We start from the raw sequence: 17,403 nt of genomic DNA, 5'->3' as shown, positions 1-17,403 counted from the left end.
CCGATTCTGTGTCTCCCTCTCTCTCTGCCCCTCCCCCGTTCATGCTCTGTCTCTCTCTGTCTCAAAAATAAATAAACATTAAAAAAAATAACTAATAAAATAATATCAAACCAGTTGGCAGAGCAGATTTGGTCCGCGGGCCAGTGTCTGTTGACTCCTGGAAAGAACTGTAACAGACGGAGGTACAACAGGCAAGGAACACAGGCAGAGGTTCACGGTTCCTGCGGCACCGAGTTAGGCGCAGAGGATGCTTCCAGGAGGAGGCGAATTGTACTCAGGTTTTGAGAGTTAAGTCGTTGTTTGCACGAGGCCAGTTAAGGGGGTGGGGAGATGAGGGCAAGCCACAGGGCAGCCGGGTTGCAGACTACTGGAGCAAAGGCACAAAGTCTCAGGCCTGAAGGGCATGGCGTGTTTGGAACCTGCGAGAAGTTGGTGCAGCCCCAGCAACGGCGGCAAGTGGGCAGGGAACCTGAGCCAAGTTTTGCGAAAGGCCTTTATTGCCGCGCCAGAGTGGATTTCATTCGGAGGCGACGGAAGCCTTAGAAGTTTCCCAGCAGGGAAGTGATTCAAAGCCGCTCCGGATTTTACCCAGCCCTGGAGCGGGGAGGCCAGGTTAGAGAAGCGGGCACGGGAACACTGGGTGGGCGGGTGGGCTGGCAGCGTGAGAACTGGGCTGAGGGCCGTCCCCACAGGAGCTTGTGGGCACTGCAGAAACGAACGAGGCTTCAGATGGAGTCCAGGGAGTGAAGCCAAAGGCTGGGAGCCAGAGACATAGCCTGCAGGGCACCGTGGGGGCCGGACGGGGCACAGAACTGTCAAGATCCAGAGCAGGAGATGGAGGGCTGGGGAGGGGGGCAGAGCTGCTCCCCAGCACCTGCAACAGCGACCGGGGTCCCAGGGCAAAAGATATAGGACCGTACCTACCTATAGCTCTGTAGAGACCCGCCTTTTGTCCTCCCATTCCTAAGGGGACTTCCTGTCCACCATTTGGCGTGTGTCCTTCTGACTCCCTGTTCTCTGCCCGTGCAAATACACATATCACGTCTTTTCAAATAAGAGTGAAAGGCATGCATATTTTTATGCAATTTGCTCTTTTTTTTTAATTTTTTTTTTTAACATTTATTTATTTTTGAGACAGAGAGAGACAGAGCATGAACGGGGGAGGGTCAGAGAGAGAGGGAGACACAGAATCCGAAACAGGCTCCAGGCTCCGAACTGTCAGCACAGAGCCCGATGCGGGGCTCGAACTCACGGACCATGAGATCATGACCTGAGCCGAAGTCAGACGCTTAACCGACTGAGCCACCCAGGCGCCCCTGCTTTTTTTTTTTTTTTTTTTTTTAAGTTTATTTGTTTCGAGAGAGACAGAGAGAGCAAGCGGGGGAGGGGCAGAGAGAGAGAGGGAGACACAGAATCCGAAGCAGGCTCCAGGCTCCGGGCTGTCAGCACAGAGCCTGATGTGGGGCAGCCCATCGTGGGGTTCAAACCCATGAACCACGAGATCATGACCTGAGCCAAGGTCGGATGTTTAACTGACTGAGCCCCCCCCTCCTGGCGCCCCTGCTTTAACCATTTTAAATGGACACTTTGGTGGCACCGTGTGCATTCCCGCTTTTGGGCAACCGCCACCACCATCCATCTCCAGAACGTTTCACCCTCCCAAACTGAATCTCTGTCCCCAGTTACACACCAGCTCCCCATGCTCCTGCCCCTCCTTTGCTCGCAGTCTTGTCCAAATAATAGAGCCGGCCCCCGGCTTCCTGGACCCGTTTTCCCTCCCCCTTCGGTAGTGTCTGCCTTTGGTGTCACCAAAGGCAGACGTTTTGCGTGCCGTCCACACGACGCCTGGTGCAGGTACTCAAGACACAGAGGACACACTCTGCCCTCAGGTAGCTTAGTTTTAGCCAGACGGAAACACACGATAAAATGAGATTTATGTGAAACTGTGTGTTCGTTCAGAAAATACTTGTTGACTGCCCTCCCCTCGCTTATGCGCACACACATGGGCGCTCTCCCTCTCAAAATAAACAAAAACAAAACATTTTAAAGAAAGAAAATATTCAGGGCGCCTGGGTGGCTCTGTCGGTTAAGCGTCCGACTTCGGCTCAGGTCACGATCTCGCAGTCCGTGAGTTTGAGCCCCGCGTCGGGCTCTGTGCTGACCGCTCAGAGCCTGGAGCCTGTTTCTGATTCTGTGTCTCCCTCTCTCTCTGCCCCTCCCCCGTTCATGCTCTGTCTCTCTCTGTCCCAAAAAAAATAAACGTTAAAAAAAAATAAAAAAAATTTAAAAAAAAGAAAGAAAATATTCATTGAGTGTCGTTTTTTTTCATTGATTGTAAAATGCCCGTTTGTTTTTTGTTTTTTGTTTTTTGTTTTTTTTTTTTTTGCAGTTTAGCATCTCTTAAATTGGGATGCATGTCACTGTCAATGGATATCATAGTTCAATCGTCAGAGTTTTCTCTTTCTTAGTGGTACGTAAATTAATGGTGCATTTTACAATCAAAGGCATCTTAGATGTGATGGAACACAGTGTGCGTCAGGTTCTGTCCAAAGTGCTGGAATCCAGCGGGCCAACAGGAACAGACCAAAGGGAGCCGGGAGGGTGGGGGCCATGGGTGAAATAGTTGAAGGGAAGGAAGAGCACGCTTTTCGTGATGTGCTCAGAGCAACGTACAGAACTGTTGTTCAATCCCATCGCGAGGGCGCCTGGGTGGCTCAGTCGGGTAAGCGTCCAACTCTTGACTTCAGCTCAGGTCACGATCTCTCGGCTCTTGAGTACGAGCCCCCAGCTGGGCTCTGCGCGGACAGCGCGGATCCTGCTTGCGATTCTCTCTCTCTCCCTCTCTTTCTGCCCCTCCCCTGCTCGCTCGCTCTCTCTCCAAATAAGTAAATTAAAAATAAAAAAAATAATTGTTCAGTCACGTGATATTGTACCCCTGAAACTAATATAATGCTGTCTGTTAATTACACTTCACCAAAAAATTAAAGATGAAATTAAAAAAAAAAAAAAGAAAAATATAAGATTTATAGGTTTCAGGGTTGGGGCAGTCTGGGATATCTTATGTCAGAGATAAAGGAGGATTCATGGGGTCATATCAAAAGGATACAGCTTGAGAGGTGCTTATGTATTGAACTTGAGAAATTTTGAACCTATAATTATTATAAATAATAGGTGAAATTAATGGTGGAAAGAAAAACAAGGGAGAGAAAAGCGGGGAAAAGCATTTATCACCACCGGGGGTGATCAGCAAACCATCTCCTTATTCCAAAACTTGGTAGTTCAATGGAGAGAGTTAAACATCTGCTCTGACTTTTCAGAAGCAAGCAAAAGCCTTCTTACAGGGGTGCCCGGGTGGCTCAGTCAATTGAGTGTTCCGACTCTTGATTTCAGCTCAGGTCATGAGATCGAGCCCTGTGTTGGACTCTGCACTGAGTGTGGAGCCTGCTTGGGATTCTCTCTCTCCCTCTCTCTCTCTCTCTCTTTCTCCCTCACTCTCTCTCTCTAAAGCGAAATTAAATTAAATTACATTACATTAAAAAGTCTTACAGAAGCATACCAGCTAATTAAAAAAAACTGCCACCAACAACATAGACAGAAAAGGACAGTGAATCATACGTAGCAGGCACTCACCAATCTTTGTTCCTTCCTTCTTTTAAAACACTGCAAGGGGCACCTGGGTGGCTCAGTCAGTTAAGCATCCAACTTCGGCTCAGGTCATGATCTCGCGGTTGGCGAGTTCCAACCCCGCGTCGGGCTCTGGGCTGACAGCTCGGAGCCTGGAGCCTGCTTGGGATTCTGTGTGTGTGTGTGTCTCTCTCTGCCCCTCCCCTGCTCACGCTCTGTCTCTCTCTCTCCTTCAAAAATAGATACACGTTAAAAATAAATTAAAAATTCAAAACTAGCAGGTATGGCCTGGCTGGCTCAATCAATACAGCATTCGTGACTTTTGATCTCGGGTTGTGAGTTCAAGCCCCGTATTGGGCATAGAGCTTACTTTTTTTAAAAAAAGAAAAAACCGGCTACTATGTACCTAAAGCCTCGGTAGGACTTTGTAGGCGACTGTTCCCCTCTCCGCTGATGACTCAGCGTGCTGTTAGCCTCAGAGAGCTCGGAGAGCTGTAGGGTGAGATGCTCATGGCCTTTGCTGAAAAGTGACAATGTCTTTCACTCAGTCCCCATTTCACAACGTACACAGCATTTCTACCTTCTTAACTTCACAAAGATTTACGCAGTGAGGGATGTTCTCACTGGATCACGGCATCCCTTTGAGACAGGCCAGGAAAGTGGCATCACCATCTGATGGGGAGGAAGGACCTCTCCAGCGTCACCCCTCAAATGCAGGGCAGGCCCAGGTCTTCGGACTTTTGCGGGGAGACGCCGCTCGCCCCGCTCTCGTGAAGAAGTGTCTCCTGGGTCTGAGCAGTAAATACGCAGGAATCGTGGCTTTGCGTCCCTTTAAGCGAGGCTTGTTTTAAGATGCCTTCCAAGCTTCACGGTAAGTGGAAGGACAGTTCAAGGATGGAGACCACTCTCTCTAAAAGAGGCCATAGAGGCTTCCAGAGGTAATCCCCTTTGAAACAGAAGATCTTTTCAATATGCGCCAGGCGGTAGCACTGATGATCTGATAATCTGATTTGGGGCCTCGAGGTGGAGTTTAAGAGCCACTGTTCTTGCCCTTTCTTTGTTGCTCTTTTTACTGGCCTGGTAAATGTGTTCTCTTTTCCCTTTATGCTTTTGTTCCTTCCCCAGGCTTTCCCCATCGTTTCTGACTCTCTTCAAGTTGATCTGTTTCTCGTTTTTAATCAAGAAGAACCACAAGAAATAAGAGATGTAGGCCCAGAGCCAGGGAGCCTGGCTGGAGCCGTCAGAGGCTGCCCGGGCAGGTCCACAAATCTCCCGCTTCACTCCAGTGCCCAAGAAAGGGCGTTCCGCAGCGACGCTTTCCTACACACCTCACGGGTGTTTTCAGCATCAGATCAGATCATGGGTGTAAACTATTAAATGCTACAAGAATGCAAGTTTATCTTAAAATAGATTAAAGTACATTATATTCATCTTCCCTGATTCGATGTCAAAAATTTACCAACCTTCGGGGCGTCCGACTTCGGCTCAGGTCATGATCTCGCGGTTCATGAGTTCGAGCCCCGTGTCAGGCTCTGTGCTGACGGCTCAGAGCTCGGAGCCTGCTTCGGATTCTGTGTCTCCCTCTCTCTCTGCCCCTTCCCCATTCACACTCTCTCTCTCTCTCTCTCTCTCTCTCTCTCTCTCTCTGTCAAAAATAAAACACTAAAAGAAATTTTTTTTAATTTCACCAACTTTTTAGTTATTTGGAGAGGCCAGCGTAATTCTCAACTGCGTAAATTGGACAGATAATCCCGGCAGCCAAGCCAATCTAAGATGCTACGTAAAGTTTTACTCTTCCTAAATCCTGATAAGAATAGGATCAAGGGAAGGAGGCCCAGCAAAGTGCTGAAAGCTTCACCTCCTCCATTACAGCTTGTCCCAAATTTGTACGTGATAACTGGATTTTCCTCAAAGTCCTAATTACTAGGTTTCTGGCCTTCTCCTTCTCTGGATGAAATGAACAAACATTTCTGCAGGAAGCAGAAATTGATTTTTTACTTCACCTTTTCTCTCCGCTTTCTCAGGCCTTGCTTTGCCACCTACGCCCGACAGCCCCCACCTTTCTATCTCTGGTAGGAACTTCTCCCCCGAACGCCCTCGCGCGCTCCGGTGCCTTCCCAGCATCCCTGCTTGCACGTGCGTCCCGCGCTGTCCCCATCCCCGCGCCTCCTCTTGCCCGCAGGCCTGCTCACCTGCCAGCCTTCCCCGCTCGGTCGGCTGCGGCTCTCCTCAGGCCCAGACCCCACAGTCACCCAAGTTTCCTTCTTCTTTTTTACCCCAGAGCCACGAGACACATTGGCTCTGAGTTACAATCAAGGCAGTCTGATCGGTCTGTCTGATCCCCGCCCTCTCGGTGCTGCCAGACATCACCCTCATCTCCCCTCTGAAACACTGCCATGGTGCCTCAACCTGTCAACCTCCTTCTCCTTTGTCTCCTGGGATCTATTCTCAACACAGCAGCTGGAGTGATGCCCTGTTCAAAACCTTGCAGCAGCCCCTCCTTTCCTTCCATAATGCCAGTGTTCTCTCTCTCTCTTTCTCTCTCTCTCTCTCTCTCTCCCTCTCTCCCTCTCTCCCTCTCTCTCTCTTTTAGGTTTATTTATTTATTTTGAGAGAGAGAGAGAGCCCCAAGCAGGCTCTGCAGTGTCAGCGCAGAGCCTGATGCAGGGATCAAACTCACGACCCTCAAGATCGTGACCCGAGCCAAAGTTGGATGCTTACCCGACCGAGCCTCCCAGGTGATACCAGTGTTCTTAAACAATGGTTTCTCAAGCGGCTCTTGAGGCCCCAGTGCCTCCCTGAGCTCCTCTGCTGACCTTGATCTTGTTCCTTGGTCTCCAGTCACACTGGTCTCTGGGAACGTGCCCGGCTTATTCTGCCCTTACACTGAAGACCCCTCGAAGGGAAGCGTGTCCTTCCTAGTTACCCAAGTGACCAGCTCCACCGCCTCCTTCGAGGATTTGCCTGAAGGTCACCTCCTCAACCTGGTCTACCCTGACTACCTGACTGAAAATTGCTCTGCGCCCCGACATCTGGATCCCCCTCATTCCCCCTTGAGCTTTTCTTTCTTCCTCGTATGATCACGTTGTATCATCGCTGCAGATCCGAGTTTAAGGACTTTTCATGTCTATTCTTTGCTGTTTGTCTCCCTCTGCTGGAACGGAAGCCCTGCAAGGGGAGGGGTCGGTTTCATTCCCAGTGTTTTCTAAGCACCAGGCACCTAGTAGGCCCTTAATGAGTTGAGTGAACAAATGAATGAGGCTCCCAGCCAATCAGCTCGGGCTCTCCCACCTGCTTTCAGCACCAGCTCCTTACTGGGGTCAAGCCTTGGGTTTCAGACAGATATATGCTCAGACTTCCCGGTTTTTATTGGGGTGGAGTTTGGTGGGATAGAAGGAGGCAGGATTTTGCACAGGACATTTGGTCTTGAAGAACACGGTGATTTCCTTTTCCAAACTTTCTGGTTATTGGAATCAGGGAATCGAGAATGCCAAAGCTTGGGGGCCGGGGGGGGGGGGGGGGTGGGGGGTAGGTGGGCGCCTGCGCGGCTCAGTCGGTTAAGTCCGTTAACTCTTGATTTCAGCTCAGGTCATGATCTCACGGTTCGGTTCGTGACGCCCTGAAAATAAATAAACTTTAAAAAAAAAAATTTCTAAAACTTTGGATGAGGAGAAATGCCGCTGGGGTGAGGGAGGGGAGCAGGATATACTCTTAATCAGGATCCCGTGCACTTTAGACAATCCGTGGCCTGTGCGAAGTTCTGTGTGTTTGCAGAGAGTGTTCTGGAGCCCTCACTAAAGTCAGAGGACCCGTCACCCACGGAAGGTAAGGAGCCCGGGTCAGGACAGACCCAAACGTGCCTACTGAGTGCCGCTGACCACCTGCCGCCTTGGCACCCGGGAGCGTTGCTGTTGGCGCTTTCTGCCGCTCGGAAACTTTATTGAAACGGCTCAGTAACTTTATTGACAGCTATTTTGTTTATTTATTTATTTTTTTAAATTTATTTTTGGGACAGAGAGAGACAGAGCATGAACGGGGGAGGGGCAGAGAGAGAGGGAGACACAGGATCGGAAACAGGCTCCAGGCTCTGAGCCATCGGCCCAGAGCCCGACGCGGGGCTCGAACTCACGGACCGCGAGATCGTGACCTGGCTGAAGTCGGACGCTTAACCGACTGCGCCACCCAGGCGCCCCGACAGCTACTTTGTGAGGGCGCAGCATGGATACGCATTCAGGACCAAGAGCTCGACTGCCTGGGTTTGGATCCTAGTGCAGTGGGGCCTGCGCTGTGGCTCTGAGCGAGTGACCTCACCTCCGGGAGCCTCAGTTCCTTCATCGTAGTGTGGGGGTGAGTCACGTGCACAAGTTAATTCACGTGAGGATTCAGGCTGTCCCATGGCACGCGCGGGAAGGGCGAACACATACATTAAGGGCCTCCTTTACCGATAACACGATACTTGGGGCAAAACGTCCTGTAGAAAGGTCTTGTGTTTCAACTCGAAAGGTGATTGGATATTGCACGATAGCACCAGGTGCGAAGGGCCCACTCAGAATGCACAGGCCTCAGTTCTGGAAACTTGACAATGAATCCATACCATTACAGAGAACTGTACTGTGCCAGTGTCGGTAACCCCAGGACTTTGCACTTCAGTGAGTATCTGACTTGGAAAATTTGGTTCCTGGAAGGCTGTTAAAAACTAGGTAGAAAAATGGGGCGCCTGGGTCACTCAGTCAGTTAAGTGTCTGACTTCGGCTCAAGTCACGATCTTCGCGGTTCATGGGTTCGAGCCCCGCGTCGGGCTCTGGGCTGATGGCTCAGAGCCTGCAGCCTGATTCACGTTCTGTCTCCCTCTCTCTCTCTCTGTCCCTTCCCTGTTCATACTCTGTCTCTATCTCTCAAATATAAATGATCATTAAAAAACCTTTTTTTAAAAAGGAGTCAGACACTCAACCAACTGAGCCGCCCAGGCGCCCCACTGGATATTGTTATATTTAAAAATCGTTTTTCAAGTTTTTTCATTTACTTTGAGAGAGACAGAGACAGTGCAAGTGGGGGAGGGGCGGGGAGGGAGGGAGAGAGAGAATCCCATGCAGGCTCCCGGCTGCCAGTGCAGAGCCCGACACGGGGCTAGAACCCACGAACCCATGAGATCGTGACCTGAGTCGAAACTAAGAGTCTGGCACTTAACCGACTGAGCCACCCAGGCACCCCTATTGCTATATTTTTAAATCGTGGCTGTTACATATACGATTTTAGAAAGAAGGCTGAAGGCATGTGTTTGATCCTAACAGATTATCCCGGGCCCTTCCTGCCATCCCCGTTGAGGGTTTATGGCTCTGCATTCACCATAATTAATTCCTTTTCTCCTTTATAGCCTTTGAAAGGGCAAGACGGGGATTTTGTGAGCGCTGGTATATTTTTCTAATACATACCTGCAAAATTAGACACAGACCAGAGACAGCGGGGAATCAGCTTTTATGTAGGACTCGATCAGTGGTTGGTACACCCCGTTTTCCTATTAAAGACGGCTCCTCGTGTGCCTTTCTCAGACAGCCCGAGCAGATGTGCACTTCACCATGCCCGTGGCAAGCTGAGATTGGGCTCCCGTGTCCGTCTCAGAGGAAACCTTTGGTGTCCACAGAAGCACACGCGTAGCTCTAGGGTTTCTCACCTCCCACCATCCCTCTCTCCTTTGCTCCTAGCGAAGTCAGCCCCAAGTAGGAGATTGCAAAATACGTTAACGGGTAGATAGAAGAGAGGAAGGGTGAATTGCTTTAAAAGTCTGGCAAGTGTTCTCTTTAATGGCAGCGCTTTATAGTAGATGCCTGTTCCTTTTTCCTCACAATGCCACAACTGCCACATCAGAGTAATTTGTCTGTGCTTTCCAGGGTCACTGATTCATTTAGCAAAAGTGCTTTGAGTCCGCGTGGAGCAGGCTTGCTCCTGTGGAGAAGGCCCATAGCATGAGGCTGACCTTAAGCAGAAAAGGAAGGTAATTTTGAACGGTCTTCCCCAAGTGAGGCTTGGGGGTTGGACAAAAAGGCTCAGCGAAAGGTGAGGTCGTAGATCCTGGTGTGAGCTGAACCCCGGACCCCGGGGAACGAGGAGTTAAGGCCTCGAGAAATGAGATGATTTGTCCAGGGTCTCCTGACTTCAGCCTGGAGGTTTTTCTCTTACACTATGCCTGCTGAATTCTTGATTTAATTTTTAAAAACTTGGAGGAGGGGCGCCTGGGTGGCTCAGTTGGTTAAGCGTCTGACTTCAGCTCGGGCCACGATCTCGCTGTTCTTGGGTTCGAGCCCCGCGTTGGTCTCTGTGTTGACGGTGTGGAGACTGCTTCGGATTCTGTGTTTTCCTCTCTTTCTCTGCCCCTCCCCAGCTCAGTTTCTCTCTCTCTCTCTCTCTCTCTTTCTCTCTCTCAAAAAGTAAATAAACGTTAAAAATTTTTTTGTTTAATTTTGAAGGAAAAGGAAAAAAATTTCATACCCTTAAAACTCATTGGATTTATGTGAAAATGCCATTTCCCAACGTGCATTTCATGGAATTTTTGTCCTATGAGATATTATTATATATTGCTGATTTAAAAAAAATTCTGTCTGACTTTGGCTCAGGTCAGTTTGTGGGTTCAAGCCCCGCATCGGGCTCTGTGCTGACAGCTCAGAGCCTGGAGCCTGCTTCAGATTCTGTGTCTCCCCCTCTCTCTGCCCCTCCCCTGCTGCACTCTGTCTCAAAAAAATAAGTGAAATGTTAAAAAAAATCTTTTTAAATAAAAAATGAAAATAAAAACTAGATAACCTTAGTCAGCCTTTTAAGAGAAGCTTGCATATAGTTGCTGAATTGTTCAGCTCTCTGTGTGTCTAATTTAGTCCTACAGACAGACGAGTGGGTGTGTGTGGAACACTCGAGGGCTTTGGCTTCACAGAGGAAAAGGACAGCTCATGTGGTCTTGACCACTTCTGTTCCTGGCTCAGTGCATGGCCTCTGTGCTCTAATTGTTTTCTCTGTAAATTGGGTACTGACAGAGAACTTTGCAAATAGAAAACAAAAGAGACCAAAAACACAACTTGGGGTTAGTTAGATATTGAGATATGAATTATCCCATAATCTTTCCCCAAAATGCCTTCTGAAGATAACGATTTTAAGCAAGGTTTGGCCCCCATTTTCTGTAATTACACAATTATCAGGCACAAAGATTCTGGGAAATGTTTCTTTTGCATGGGAATATTTTTGAAATTTAAAAACCACAAAGAGGGACACCTGGCTGGCTCAGTCAGAAGAGCTTGGCGACTCTTGGTCTTGGGGTCGTGGGTTCGGGTCCCACGTTGGGTGTAGAGATTACCAAAATAATAATAATAATAATAATAATAATAATAATAATAATAAGTGAACTTTAAAAAACACAAACATACGTCCCGTATAGGTTGTCTGTGATGCATGTCAGCAGACTTAATGGTTTTCCCTTAAAGGTGTTTAATAGATATTTTGCAACTCATAGCGGGCAGCTCAGTCTTGGAAAGAGTCCTGATGTTCACTCAGGATTGGTTTTTGCCTTAGTAAACTTTTTCTGCAGAAGCCTGAATAACACAAGTTAGATCCAGATGTAGACATTCTCAGAAAGTCCTACCTGCAAAGAGCGTTTAGTAAGAGATGGTCAAAGATCATGGTTAAAATGATTTCTCTGGTGTTGGGAACTTTATCTTCTGGGTAGGAAAGGATACTTTGGCTTCTAAATAGCCAAGTACCAAGCAGTGATCGGAAGTTGAAACGATTTACTTTGGTCCTCAATTGTATTTATAGCGTGAGCCAAAACATTTCATGCAACTCTGAGAGATAGGTACCAGGGGCCTCAAATTTACCCTCACGAAGCTTTTCTTTGCAATATGCGCTAGTAGTTTTGAATAAGATGGTAAAGAAGTCATTTAAAATGGTTACATTTTGGGGCCCCTGGGTGGCTCAGTCGGTCAAGCATCCCACTTCGGCTCAGGTCATGATCCCACGTTGTGTGGGTTCGAGCCCCGCCTCAGGCTCTGTGCTGGCAGCTCGGAGCCTGGAGCCTGCTTCGGATTCTGTGTCCCGTCTCTGTCTGCCCCCTCCCCTCCACCCCCCCCCCCCCCCACCAATGAATAAACATTTAAAAAAATTTTTTTAAATGGTTACATTTCATTACACTTTGTTTAATTCAGACTTTTCATGATTCAGCCCTTCTCCCAAGCCAAATTGCCAGGTCATCGGACACCGTGGTCATCAGCACCAGCGTGTAGGGCCGGCATTAATTCCTGACCCAGCCGGTTTGCAGATCAATGATCAGAACAGCCTTGCTGGTTTAGCAGTCCGTTCGGAGCGAGTAATGTCAAGCTCTCGGTTTCTAAAGTTCCTGCTGGCTGGAACCTTTGGTGGCTTATTTTTTTGCTCGTTTCCAAGAGGAATTCTTAAAGCATGAGAAATGGAAGTTCCCTTGGGGGCTTCACGCTGGAGACCCCGTAGGGAGCCATCCGTCAAGCGTCAGTAGGGGTCGCCGCAGCGCGAGGTCCTCTGCCGAGCGCCAAGGGTACCCGGAGCCTTAAGGGCCTGCCCAGCGGGGGAAGAAAGGAGAGTGACAAACAGCGCTCTGGGGATTTTTGTAATCATGGTCCTCCTCTGCGGAGGGCGAGTTCAGTGGGAATAAACAGAGGCGACTTCAAAACAGGAAGGGGCATGCGCGGGGGAGGGGACATTGGAAAGGGGGGGGGGGGGGACACCAAATAGAGAGAATGCACGCGTTGCCCAAGGGCTGCACGGCCTGGGACCTGGCCTCATTTTCTTTCCTTGTAAAGTAAATTCCCCAAAGGGTTCCCGTGCTTTTGCTCGGCAGACCACGGGGAAAGACATTCAAAATGTATTCCATTGTCTTTCCTGGTGACAGAGTGGCCTCCCGCAGCACCCAGCCCCGCAGCAGGTTTCCAAGTGTCTCTTTGTAACCATGGGGGAGCGGCCACTCGCTTCCCCTCTTAAAGCGCAGCAGTAAGGAGTAAGAGGAAAAAGTAAGAAGGAAAAGTGCTTGTTGCAAAGCGCTGGCTACTATAGGTTCTCCACGCGCTGTGCGTCCACCTGCTGAGGAAATCGTGGCTTTGACGGTGGAGGAACTTGGCGCCACGCAGTTCATTTGCAAGTTCAGGAGGCCGGAAGGGTAGGAACTGACTGATGACTGAGGCCAAGCTGGCAGGGTTCGCAGGCATGCGACAAGATTTAAACGTTTGAAAATTCTTCTCTTCCGCTGTCTGCTGCCCACCCCAGGGGCAATGATGTCCCACATCCCCTGGGCGCAGACGGGCACATTTTCTAGGACCTGAGCTACTTGGGGGCGGGACCCTTGCTTGTTACAAGGCCAATGTAGACCCACTGATGGGAAGTCCTTCTAAGACTTGGGTGCAGACAGCCTCCCTCAGGCAGGGTGGGAGATTAGAAAGACAAATAGAGGCGTGATTCCAGAGCCTTCCTTTTGTCACGTACTTGTTATGGCCGTGAGGAAGTCCTATGAACTTCCAAGGCCCCTTGGGGCACTTGGCTGGCTCAATAGGTAGGGCGTGGGACTTTTGATCTCGGGATTGTAGGTTTTAGTTTCATGTTGGGGGTAGAGTTTCTTAAAAACTGAATCTTTTTTTTTTTTTTTAATTAAAAAAAAATTTTTTTTTAACGTTTATTTATTTTTGAGACAGAGAGAGACAGAGCATGAACGGGGGAGGGGCAGAGAGAGAGGGAGACACAGAACTGGAAGCAGGCTCCAGGCTCTGAGCCATCAGCCCAGAGCCCGACGCGGGGCTCGAACTCACGGTCCGTGAGACCGTGACCTGAGCTGAAGTCGGACGCTCAACCGACTGAGCCACCCAGGCGCCCCTCTTTTTTTTTTTTTTTTTTTTTAATGTTTATCTCTTTTTGAGAGAGAAAGACAGAGGGGAGAGGGGGAGGGGTAGAGAGAGAGGGAGACAGAGAATCCGAAGCAGGCTCAGGCTCTGAGCTGTCAGCCCAGAGCCCGACATGGGGCTCAAACCCACAAGCTGTGAGATCATGACCTGAGCTGAAATCAGACGCTTATCCAACTGAGCCATCCAGGCGCCCCAAAAACAAAATCTTAAAAAAAAAAATTTTCCAAGGCCCCACTGCCTCCTTTTCCAGAGGAGGATGGCCAGTGGCCTCCCTGGGTTCTAGGGCTTTCTGACTAACAGGATACAGCAGTGAGTGTCCACTGGGGGATGGCATAGGACAACTCAGAGCATTCAGTGTCCCCCTCCTTCCCGGAACCTCCTGCGCACTTTAGCCTGAGTCAGCCAGCAGCTCTAACCATTTGGTAGAGGGAGCTTGTGTGTATACTAATTAGTTGGTTAAAGATCAAACTCCGATTCCACCCAGATTTTCTAAGATAAGCACTTTATGGGGAGAATGACCCTGAAAGGAGGTACCTGCATTCAGTCTGCTGGGAAACTGTCGGAGAAAGACTTACCAATAAAAATAGTCGTGACTGCAGTCACGGTCTGGGGGAAGGCTGATGGGGACAAAGAGGAGGGACAGCTTATGTGCAGACACACAACCAAGAAAAGTCGGTCTGAGAAGGTGGCTCCAGGCTAGGGCAGCTCCAGGAGAGTGGTTTGGGGGACCAGAGAGGCCAGTAAGAGAGGTCATAAGGAACAGAAAATGCCCTGGCTTGAACCTAGTCCCTCAAATATGCGTGTCTCAGGGTACCCGGGTGGCTCAGTCGATTAAGCATCCAACTCTTGATTTTGGCTCGGGTCATGATCTCGTATTTTGTGAGCCCCGCGTTGGGTTCTGCGCTGACAGTGTGGAGCCTGCTTGGGACGCTGTCTCTCCCTCTCTCATCGCTCCTCCCTCGTTCTCACTCTCTCTCTCAAAATAAATAAATTAACTTTAAAAACAAAAAACAAATATGCATTTGTTACCCTCAACGTGCAAAGGTGTCCTCATTTAGAAATAGGATCTTTGCAAGTTAATAATGAGGCCCCACTGGGTTTGCGGGGGTTCCCAATCCAATGACTGGTGTCTTTATAAGAAGAAGGAAATTTGGACACAGAGACACTGACACAGAGGGAAGAAGTCCGTGTGAAGACGGAGGCAGAGATTGGACTGAGGCTCCCACAAGTCGAGGATTGCTGGCGTCTAGTTTGCTTGTGCCTCTGTAATAAAACACTGCAGACCAGCAGCTTACACAGACATTTATCTCTCACCGTTCTGGAAGCTGGCAAGTTCAAGATCAAGGTGCTGGCAGATTCCGTGTGTGGTAAGGGCTTGCTTCCTGGTGTTCAGATGGCTGTCTTCTTGTTATGTCCTCAACATGGCTCTTGTCTTTTCTTATGAGGGCACTAATCTAGGGGAGCCTGGGTGGCTCAGTTGGTTAAACGTCAGACTTCAGCTCAGGTCATGATCTTGCGGTCTGTGAGTTTGAGCCCCTATCTGGGCTCTTGTGCTGGGAGCTTGGAGCCTGCTTTGGATTCTGTGTCTCCCTCTCTCTGTCTCTCTCTGCTCTTCCCCTGCTCATGCTCTGTCTCTGTCTGTCTCAAAAATAAATAAACATTAAAAATTTTTTTTCAAACTGGGGGCCCTAATCTATCTCATCACAGGCCTCCACCCGTATGTCCTCAACTAAACCTAAGTACTTCCCAGAGGCCCCACCTCCTAACACCATCACATTGGGCGTTAGGGTTTCAGCATATGGTGGGAGGGCACAGACATTTCATCCAGAACAGCCCCAGGAACCACCAGAAGCTAGAAGGGGCAAAGAAGGAGCCTCCCCTCCCCCAGAGCCTGAGAGGGGGCGCGGCCCTACTGATACCCTGATTCGGGACTCTGACTTCCAGAACTATGAGAGAATAAATGTCTGTTGTTTTCAACCACCCGGTCTGTGGTCATCCGTCACCAAGGCTGTTGTAGGAAGCTAATACAGGAGGAAAGGAGCCTTCAGAGTAAGCTGGGGAGGGGGGGGGCGGGGGGGAGCACACATCTGTGTCTCACCAACCCCCCCCCCCCACCTCTGGTCACTGCAGAGGTCCCTTTCCCTCCTCTGTCCTCTTCCACCAGGGTCTATGGACCATCCAACTGCAAACCACCCCCACCCCACCCCACCCCGCTGCCGTCCCCAGGTGGGAGGTGACTCCCTCACAGACTTCACACACAGGACTTCACCTGCTTTCCGGGTACAAGTCCCCAAACCCTACCTGCTCACCGAGAAGGGCGGCAGCAGCTAGCAGACAGGGCATGTTTTTAAGTTGATGCCTGATAGAGACCTTCTCGTCCTGAGCAAGTGAACGTTACCTCGTAAGAGCTGCGTGGACATTTTCCCAGTAAAATACCCGTCATCATCCCAGATCTTGTTCCGTTCGTTTCCCCGCAGCCCTATGGGTTTGCAAATAAATCCGCCCCTTCTCTTCGAAGGGTAAGTCCGTCCATTCAGCAAATGTAAAAGGTGACCTTATCAATGAAGAACAGTTGCCTGCTGTAGACTGTCGGATCACAAACAACCTCGCAGAGCAAGCCCGCAAGGATCACACATTAGTAATGTGCAGCCGCTTCACACACTGAACGAAGACACCAGCATGGGAATCGTACATGACCTAGATTGGGAGAGAAATCCAGAACGTCTGCACTATCCGGTTCCTGTGTGAATATATCGTGTTGCACACAAGGGGGAATTATGGCTGCACAGGGAGTAAAATTTGCTCATCAACTGACTTTTTTTTTTTTTAACCTTTTTTAATGTTTATTGATTTTTTGAGAGAGACAGAGAGTGAGTGGGTGAGGGGCAGAGAGAGAGAGAGAGAGAGAGAGAGACAGAATCCGAAGCAGGTTCCAGGCTCCGAGCTGTCAGCACAGAGCCCGACGCGGAGCTCGAACTCACACACTGAGACTATGACCCAAGCCGAAGTCCGATGCTCAACCAACTGAGCCACCCAGGTGCCCCTTGAGAGAGAGAGAATCTCAAGCAGGCTCCACGCTCAGCCCGACGTGGAGCTCGATCTCACAACCATGAGATCATGACCTGAGCTGAAATCAAGAGTGGGACACTCAACCGTCTGAGCCACACAGGCGCCCCAGGAACTGGTGTTTCAATGGTCAGTGTGCCAGTAAGAAATGTGAAACGAAATGAATCCAACAAATGGTTTACCCAAAGTCATTATAGATTCAGGGGCAAAACGGGGCCTCAGTCTGGGTGCCCCGATTCCACCTCTGCAGCCGCTGGCCAGGGGCGTCTGCGCCTCACATCCTTGGTCCGTCCCTTGCCTTTGTCTCTAATCTGGCGCCATAGTGAAGTCATGGCCTCGGGAGCGCCTGGGGTAGAAAGCAGAGGCACCAGTGATGGGGAGTTGATCTCACAGAGCGAAGCTCTAAGAACTCCTGATGGGAGAGCGGGACCTCCACCAGGAGCATCGAGATGGGCGGGAGACTGAGGGATGGGTCTTCCAAAGTACCTACTTCATCCCGATTGCACAAGGGCAGTCTGGCCAAGTTATCTGTCCTAATAATTTAGGAGGAAAGCATGAGTTTGTCTGAATTGTGTTAACCAGCTCCTGTTTCTCTTTCCTTAATTCTCTGTCCTCCATCGGAATTCATCCAGTAGTGCCGCCTGGTGAGATGCTGCGTGGAGCCCAGACAGGGAGGGTGGGAAGTCAGGAGCCGCGCGCAGCTCTGGGAGGAGATGCCACGCTGGTCTCTCTCCGTCTAGTTCAGGTATGGTCTCCACCCTGTTGCCACACACAAGCTTGGTTCTGTATGTGAGGCAGCTGCACTTTAAGA

At 49.8% G+C, this 17,403-nt stretch overlaps 1 long non-coding RNA gene across 1 annotated transcript; it reads left to right on the top strand.

The window, feature by feature from the left end:
- The first annotated feature begins 354 nt into the window (after window positions 1–354).
- On the top strand, window positions 355–7,121 carry LOC128775027 (uncharacterized). The gene is made up of 3 exons (XR_008419601.1): window positions 355–612; window positions 6,218–6,362; window positions 6,466–7,121. It is a non-coding gene; the product is annotated as an uncharacterized LOC128775027 (long non-coding RNA).
- Window positions 7,122–17,403: the final 10,282 nt, after the last annotated feature.

This window comes from Panthera pardus, unplaced genomic scaffold, assembly GCF_024362965.1.
Source record: "Panthera pardus isolate Hobbes unplaced genomic scaffold, ASM2436296v1 HiC_scaffold_6, whole genome shotgun sequence".
Taxonomy (NCBI): Eukaryota; Metazoa; Chordata; class Mammalia; order Carnivora; family Felidae; genus Panthera; species Panthera pardus.
The sequence above is the reverse complement of the archived record's forward strand: the minus strand, read 5'-3'. Positions and strand labels throughout refer to the sequence as shown.